General features: G+C 35.4%; 1 protein-coding gene across 1 annotated transcript in view; it reads left to right on the top strand.

The window, feature by feature from the left end:
• LOC144434878 (steroid 17-alpha-hydroxylase/17,20 lyase-like) overlaps nt 1–7,001 on the top strand; it is a 112,868-nt gene that overhangs the window by 12,897 nt on the left and 92,970 nt on the right. The window lies entirely within an intron of this gene.

Raw genomic sequence — 7,001 nt, 5'->3', positions numbered from 1 at the left:
CACACACACACACACACACACACACACACACACACACACACACACACATTCATATGCACACACACACACATGCACCCACATGCACACACACATGCACGCACACACACACATATGTAAGTACATACAGAGATTTCAGAAGGATTGTGTTGTTGATAGCACAAATGTAAAATGATATTTAGAAAAATTAAAATATGGAATTCTTGAATACTCATAATTTTATCTTGACTTACATTGATGTACATGATATTATATGTATTAATTTCTGTATTTTTTTAAACTTCAAGTGTTAGTGTTAAAGTTTTCACTTCTTTGGTAATGGTATGCAGAAAATGTAATATGAAAAATAAAATTGTTTTGTGTCAAATTACCCATTTTCACCCTCGTACTTGTCAGAATTTTGAGGAGACTCAAACCATGTATAAGTTCATTACTTTGGCATTAGTTGCATAGAAAAGCAGTAACTCACCCAACCTGCTGTCAGGACACCCATACTAAAATTCTGTGTGTCTAATCATAACACGTTAAACATTATGGTTCAGCCAGTTGGTTAAAAACTTGAAAAAGTAAGTGAATGTATACATGTTGGGGATAGTTTCGTTTCATAATCATACTTTAACAGTCTTTGACTTTGAACCAATTGTTTTATTTAAAATTTCCCAAATTTTAACAATAAATGACAATTTTCACTCAGATTTGAGCTTATGGTGTTGCAATCTTACAGTCAGTGAGGTTATGTGATTTTTTTTCCTAATCCTGATGTGTTAATTTTTTTATTTTATTTTGCCGGATTGAAGAAATAAAATAAATATTTAGGGTTGGTTGGGTTATGAGAACCAGCATTAAGGAATACTGCCCTCAACTTCTATTTGAGATTCATAAGGATATAAACAGTATTTTTGTAATGTTGAAAATCAACAACAAAGGGTATATTCAGGGAAATTGCTTGCACAAATTATGTATGGTAATTTATTAACAAAATGTAGCCAGTGTCTGCTCACCTGTAAGCATATACCTGTCTGCAGCACGAACAAATGTACAGTTCACCACTTTTTGATCAGTGTCTGCTCACCTGTTTGCATGTAGACAGACCTGTGTCTGCTTACTCATAAGCATGTAGGCCTGCAATGCATTGTTTCACCATTTCTGAATATGGACCAGAGTTTCCTCACCCCTATTGCATGTTAGGCCCACACACATTGGTGTGCACAGACAAATATTTAGTTTCACTGTTTCTCCAAACAGAACAGACTCCCCCAGTCATCATTTTGAAATTAATATAATCAAATGTTCAATCAATGTAGAGTAGAACAGACATCTGGTATGATGTACCTTCTTCCTTCCTTCACAAAAATACCAGTGATCCAGAAGACATTTCCCAAATAAAAATTCTTTGCAAAACAGCCATAGAGGGCGCTATACATGCACATACTTTTCACTCCAACCATTTTCATCTCTATGAATGATCATGTCAGTATGCAACCTAGTGGTAAAGCCAATAGATGAACAGTTTGACAAAGCCTGTTGATCTGAACAGGTGAAATGTTACTTTGTAAGTCATACAGGGCCTGTAAGTAATACAAGAGCCCATGGTCGTGTTACAAGAACTTTATTATTATTAAAATCGCAGTGTGAAGATTAGTGGACACGCATAACAAGCACGGACCCTAACGAACCCTAATATGACAGTCTTTCTTTTTGTTTGCTTTTCAAGACAGCTGGTAACATGATTAATTTTACAAATCTGGCATTACTGAGAACTGTTCATTTCATTTTCTCAATGTCACACTGTCCAACAATTCTATAATTTGTCCATAATGTAATATGGTGGGCTACTGGCAGGAAATTATGGTATCCCCCCCACAAGTATTATAGTCTGGGTCACAGAACTGTCAATAACTTTGAGCATGGCTTTATCAGAGTAGCCTAAATATACCATTACCCCAATTACGTACAGTGTTACTGTTGATGGCTGGAGGTCTAAACACTTTAGGGAAGATAACATATATACACTGTACAGTAGGCAAACTTTTCCATGGTGGCGCTCTACTTCCTGTCTGTGTGTACCGTGGGGGTATACATGGTATAGGTTACTTGGTTAATCATAGAGCACTGCTGCTTTCCTCTATGTCTGAACAATACGAAAAAAACATCCCTGATTTACACTTCTACAGAATACCAAGGGGCAATGCTCTTAAGAAAAGGTAGTATGAGGTGATGATACCCAAACATTTGATTGAGGGCGCTGTATTTGCAATTTCCTGTTCGCAGTCTGGAATGGCCTATTGTATGCTATGTTGCTATGCAAGCCTATATTTTTGAATGTTGTTTTCAAGTACACTCACAATAAAAGAATAATAGCAATCAAACAAGTTTGTATTTTCAAATGTCTTGTATTTATTTTAATATACATTATCATATTATTGGCTGATGAAGTTTAAATTCAATTCAATTAAAAAAAATATAATGAATCAAATACAACAAAGCTTCAAAGAATGAACAAAAAAATGCATGTTTCATTTAACTTGTTTTTGTCCAATAACAGGCTGTTCATTTCACTGCAATATGCAAATGTTTGTAATTTAATTTGAATAAAAATAAAGATCATCTGGTATAGCTACAAATTCACTCCAATTATACACCACGGATGTTGGCGACAACGCCATCATCTATGCATACACATGTAAATATTCAAACTAATGAAATTAACTGAATATTGCTAATATTGCTAAGGTTTAAATCAGAGGGGTGAACTTAGAATTGGTTTTTGATTTTTTGATAATAAAATCCATTTGAGCAAATTTTAAATAGACCTTAATTGCAATATGGGGAATCTTAACCAGCATGTACATTCTTTGTAGGGATCAAGACCTGTATACATGTTGGTGTGAAAGGCATTAATTGAACACATTTGTCTAAACTGTGAAAATAACATACTGGCAAATTTTTAGAAATCGTAATCACAGGTTTGCAAAGAATCAAGCTTCTGGTTCGTACACTAATAAAACCCTGTGGCAAGAAGGTGGTAAGGATCTGAGACATCTAAATCATGACAACAAATATTCGTCTATCATCAGGCCCACAGTATCACTACTCATCTCATACTGGGAAAACACCCCCCCCCCCCCCCCCCATCACTAATTGTACAGCAGCAAGGCTTGTCACTTCCTCATATTCCTAGAGAAAAGGCTCCTTATTCTCATGTCTATTCATCTCATACCAAGCAAAAAGGACCCCTAAGTCACTACTCATCTAATACACAGTGAAAAGGCCCCTCATGTCACTACTCATCTCATACCAAGTAATAAGGCCCCCCAAGTCACTACTCATCTAGTAATAACCAAGTGAAAAGATCCTCTAAGCCACTACTCATTTCAGACCAAATGAAAAGCCCCCCAAAGTCACTACTCATCTTATACTGTGAAAAGACCACCTCTACTAGCTCTTCTTGTCTCATACTCACAGTGATAAGACCCCCTATGTCACCTTCTTGTACGCTGCAAAAAATGGCCTCTTGTGTCCTCGTCTCATACCTAGTGAAAAGACAACCTTGCGATGTCAAGAAATGGCTATTACTTACAGGGACAAGGCCCACTATGTCAATAATCATTCAGTCACAAGGCCCCATATGTCACTTGTATATTACTATAATTATGATGTCACGATTTTGTGAATAAATGAAAGGGAAGACGATTGGACTGGAAGTGTATACAATCAATTTCTACTGCATTAATACAAGGAAATTGGCATTGGACAAGGAAAATAATGAAAACCTTATGGCCATGAAAGGAGTGGATTTATACACAAATACCAAAACTTATAACTTTAGCTCAAAACTATCACATTGATTGCACATACATGATGGTAAAGTTATGAAAACATCTTGCCAAATTGTTAATAAACCAACCAATATCTTGTTGGAATTCTGTAACATGGTAAATTAGTAAAACAAAAAAACCAAAAACTTATGTATCTAGGATGACTTGAAACAACTGAATGCTGCTGATAATGCTGATGGAATCTTAACAATCTGTGATTTTGCTTCTCTTGTCTCGCTTGTGATGGTAACAACGGCAACCGATTAATGTGGTTGGAAAATTGTATGGTCAAAGTGATTGGTGTGAAAAATTGTACTCAAACTGATTGGTCACAATGGGGAGTGATAACGTACATCAGTCTGACTTAATTCACAGAACTTCTATTAGTAAATGTGCCCATGTTGAAATGAGCACAAGAGTGACATAGTTTACATATAGCGAACATTATGCAAATATTATGTAAATATTATGTAAATATCTACAAACAGGCATGTTGATAACTGCCTTTGGAAGTGTGGCTAAATTAATCGGTTGTCGTTACTAGCATTACAAGTGGATAGCGAGAGAGCAAAGTGAAATCACAGATCGTGATGTAAATCGGCTAATGACTTCAGAGAAAATGTTGAACTTTTTCTGTCAATATTTTGACTCTAACAAATAGAAATTACAACATTAAGAGTAAAGACTATCCAGCAAGTATACTTAATTTGGTTTACTGAAAAGTACATTCCAAAATTTTCGTCTGAATTTGTCATAAAATGTCGTTAAATACTAAATACAGGATTAGAATACAGATTGCACAGGAGATTCATTTAATTATAAATCTACTAAAAACTACGGTACTGGAATGTACCCACTGGAAGACATGGTAGCTCTAACTTGTTCTGCAAATCTCTACTTTTTAATTAACTTTTTATACAAAAGATGTTTGTATTTACAGTTTACACCTCATGTGTCAGAATAAAATTCCCCTTCTCCCTAGTATTCCCAGGTGAACAAAATCCGTTAATTCGCGTTCGTTAAATTTCCCAATATTTCCTTGGAAAAACTGAAAAATTTCAGTTTGTGTAAGTATTCACAATTTCCCTGATTTGACAGAGATGTTCTGCTTTTGTGTGCTTTTTCACAGGTGTTCCAAAACAATGGGGAAAACTCATTTCCCCGTATGTAATTTGCTCTCAAACACACACATACATGGTGACTCACCAAACAATAAACACACACAAGCAAACACACACACACACACACACATATTAACTCACTAAAAAACAAACAAGCACACACACACACACATTTACTAATCAAACAATAAACACACTAGCAAACACACATACATACAAGCTCGCCAAAAAACAACAACATACAAGCAAGCAAACAAACACAAATACACATACATACATACATGCATGCATACATACATACATACATACATACATACATACATACATACATACATACATACATACACACATACATACATACATACATACACACATACATACATACAAACGCATACACATACAGGCATACAGAAACACAAACTGTGTGTGCATGGTTGTGTTTGTGTCACAAACACACACACAAACACAAACACAGAGACACATAGAGACACACAGACACAGACACAGACACAGACACACACAGACACAGACAGACACACACACACACACACACACACACACACACCAAAAAAGTGATTACTTTCTCCATTTGCATTGGTGAAATGCATTCCAAAAAGAATTGTTGTCAAGTACATTTTGATGAGAGTCAAGAACTTTATCACTCATTCGGTCTACTGATTAATGTTGATAGTAAAATCACATGACATGAACAAATGTACAAAACCCTACAATTATACAGTTTAGCACCTGACAGCTATGTATTGCAGTAAACTTACTTCATAACAATTTTACCTTTTAACTGTAATTGTCTGTGTACACCCTCCCCACCCCAGGGGATGACTGACACAAACAAACCCTGACATAACTGGGTTTATACACATGCATCAGAAATAAAATATTGTTGTGTTGGCAGAACCTGCAAAGTGGAGTATTATTTCAAATATAATTCTAAATACCCCTTGTCTTGTCATAATACAGTTACTGTTGTTTGCATAGATCTTGGTGTTTAAGAGTCTATGGTGTTTGTCACCATATGATTAGTTTATACTACTAGTTCCTATACGGTATCGTTATGATTTAGTGGTTTCGTTAGAGACCACGTTGGCATCCAGACTACCATATGTTTGTCATGCAACATTAAAGTGGCCATATGGATGAATATTTGGTATTTAATTTTGATTTTCAATTGATACAGTAACTTCACTATATTTTTCTACTTGAAAAAAATCAGTGTGAAACAATATATGCCAAGTCCTTGTTTGTAACTCAATAAAAGGCAAAAGATTAATAAATGTGAAAAAAAAGGTTTGTTATTGCTTTTTGCAATGTACTGAGTTACAAACACAGCTGTACAGACTTGGTATATGTTGCATCACTTTGATTTTTCAAGTCGGAAGCCAGGATGAAATTATTTTATAAATTCAAAAATCCAAAATAAATGCCAAATCTCCATCCATATGGTCACTTTAAAGCCATCCCATTCGATGCAAGACATGGCGAATCATAACATGTCAAATTACCTTCAGTATTTACACCACTGAAAAGACAGGGGGTCACAAAATAGACTCTCTCACAGTCCTTGAAGCTTTGCATAAATAGCTAAAACTTGGGTTGTTTTGTATGTATCTATGCATAATTGCACTCGTACACTAGTATCCCAGTATCCCTGTACTGCCCTCATCGATCACATAGGGCTAAACTTTTGTTGACGTGTTAGGCGAAGCCCAAGTTAACACGTCAACAAAAGGTTAGCCCTATGTAATTGATGAGGACGTACAGTACAGGGATACTGGGATAATAGTATATGAGTACAATTATGCAGTAGATACCGGTACATACAAAACAACCCAAGTTTTAGCTATTTATGCGAAGCTCCGAGGACTGTGAGAGAGTCTAGTCACAAACCTACCTGTTTGATATCACTGATTAATTCTTTTCAAAGTAACCTAAAATGAATAAATTAACAATTCAGAAGTACTTTTGACTTTTGACATCTTGAACTTTGACATTTGTATATCACCATTTTCCTTGAACTGTCGTGCTGTTCATTTTTTGGCTTATTTTG

The sequence above is a fragment of the Glandiceps talaboti genome, chromosome 5, assembly GCF_964340395.1.
Source record: "Glandiceps talaboti chromosome 5, keGlaTala1.1, whole genome shotgun sequence".
In the NCBI taxonomy this organism is placed as follows: Eukaryota; Metazoa; Hemichordata; class Enteropneusta; family Spengelidae; genus Glandiceps; species Glandiceps talaboti.
The sequence above is the reverse complement of the archived record's forward strand: the minus strand, read 5'-3'. Positions and strand labels throughout refer to the sequence as shown.